A 2,503-nucleotide genomic window follows, 5' to 3' on the forward strand; every position below is an offset into this window, starting at 1 on the left:
GATACGAAAGCCGTATTATTTATTATCTGTCTTTCCTCTTAATTTTCTTTATTTCCTTTCTATGTTATTTTTGACATATCAACCCATTTAGAATTATTTAATGACAAATCCAATAATTTAAAGAGTATTTTTTCATTATTTCTCTTTTCTTTTCTCAAGTTGTGGGGATTTCTCAACTATTTATTTGTACTGTTTACAGTGAAAGTTTCGCGAGGGGGGAACCATGGATTGGAGTTCAGACGAGCACTTGTCATGAAAATAACGATAAAACAAACACAGGATCGCAACGCAACGTCTCTTCTGTGAGAATGAGGTTGCAAGGAAAAGAAAGGGGCATCCACCAATAGGCTACAAAGTCTATTTTGAACTCTTTCAATGCAGGATAAGATCTTCTAAAGCCTAATCAACAAAATTATTTTTTTTCAAAATTTTCAAGTTGATTTAGTACCGAAATGTCTCAATAGCGTATCTTCAACAAACCTACCGTGCCTTTCTAGAGGCAGGGGTGGGGGACATGTCTTAAATAAATCTTTAATCACTCACATACAAGATTTCTTCATCTGGCGAACACATTTTTACACACAACCGAGACAATCAGACGAACAGTAAAATGTGCTATTCACAGCTAAAATGCACTAACAAAACAAGGTAAACCAACACACATACACAATGCTCCGTTGCCAAACACTAATATATGTATATCACTTACGTATTGTGCGTATTATTTTCATTATGAACATTTTGACTTGTGACTACTAACTCAACTGTTTTTACGAAACACGTTTTTCCACTATGAACATTTACTGTTTGAACATAATTTTATCTAACTTATCTTATAGTCTATAAAAGTAAGAATGTGTGTGAGGACACTTCTCAACCTATATACTCAACAAATGTTTAATCTACAGACTAGAAATCTGGTATATAGGTTATTCAGACATGTAGAAAACATTTTAATCGATTTTCATCCGGAAAAGGGGCTTCTAAGGGGTCAGAATTGAAAAAGTGATACGTGGGAGGTGTCGGGTTTTTATCTGTTTGCTAACTCTTTCACGAATGCGCATGCGTAAATAGTTCGCATTACAGGTTACTTATGTTAAATATGAGTCGGTTTGAAAACACCTTTTTAAAAAGCGTATCACAGTGTCATGCTGGCCGAATGGTAATCGTACTCGACTCGCTGTTTTTAGGTTTTGGTTTCGATTTCAGCGTGAGTATTTCTACTCACATATCTCAGTTTCTTTCCGGGTTTTTTCTGCTTCATTTTTTTAAAGAAATTTAACATTACATTTAATACTTACGGTATTTCTGTTTATAATAAATGAGAATTCTGCATTCATTAAAATATAATATTTATGTGTATTTACGACTGGACAACGCAGGGCGGCTTGCTAGTATATCTATAAAAGTGTGTGTGTGTGTGTGTGTGTGTGTGTGTGTGTGTGTGTGTGTGTGTGACGAAAATTCTCAACCAATATACTCAATGAATTTTGGATCTACAAACTTGGGTATATAGCTTATTCAGACGCGTGGAAATCTTTTTAATCAGTTTTCACCCTGAAGAAAAAGGATACTAAGGGTGAAAATTGAAAAATTGGTACTTGGGGATCATCTGATTTTTATCTGTTTGTCAACTGTTTCACCAGGTTAAAAACGCTTTTTAAAGATCGAGGTATGCTAGTTTAATGGTTATTGTACTTGATTAATTGTCTTACAAAAAGTGAACTGCTTAGCGAAAAACATGATACTGCATGCAGTATCATGTTTTTCGCTAAGCAGTTCACTTTTTGTAAGACTATTAATAAAGTCTTAGTTTCTTTCCGTTTTTTGTTTTTATTTCATTTTTGAAAGGAATTTAACGTTACGTTTAACACCGGGCAACGCCGGGTGCATCTTCTAGTATGATTATTAAATTGTGGATATAAAAACGTTTTGTTATAAATTTCAATTTTCTCAATTCTTCATTTATAAAACTCTGTTTGTTGCTTTTACACTTACTAACTGGTGACCCATTCATAACTTACATGATGTATCCATCTTTTACATTCATCATTTTAACTACATGCATAATAATTGTAAGAGCTGTTCTTAATATTTTCAAATATGTTACTTTATTATAAAAAAAATACCCTTCCTGTGGCCGGAAGTGGAACTACACGATTTTTTTTTTTCGTTCTGCCTTTCTTCTTCACACCGTTCTTCTTTTCTTTGTCCTTTGTTTTTATTTACTTTCTCTCATTCTTTCCTTGTGTTTTTTACTTTTCACATTTTGTTGTCATTCTCCATCGCTCCTTTATCTCCTTTATGTATTTCATTGTTTTGCTCTATCGAAGCTCTACAGTATGGATAGATTAGAAAATACCTAAAGCCAGCATAGTATTATACACTGATGACAGTCTGTTATTTCACTCCCCAATATGCTCAACCCAATATAGGTAGCGTTTTATTGAATGATAATAATATATATGTGTGTGTGTGTGTGTGTGTGTGTGTGTGTGTGTGT

The sequence above is a fragment of the Euprymna scolopes genome, chromosome 18 (genome assembly GCF_053919585.1).
Source record: "Euprymna scolopes isolate OS-2025 chromosome 18, ASM5391958v1, whole genome shotgun sequence".
Taxonomy (NCBI): domain Eukaryota; kingdom Metazoa; phylum Mollusca; class Cephalopoda; order Sepiida; family Sepiolidae; genus Euprymna; species Euprymna scolopes.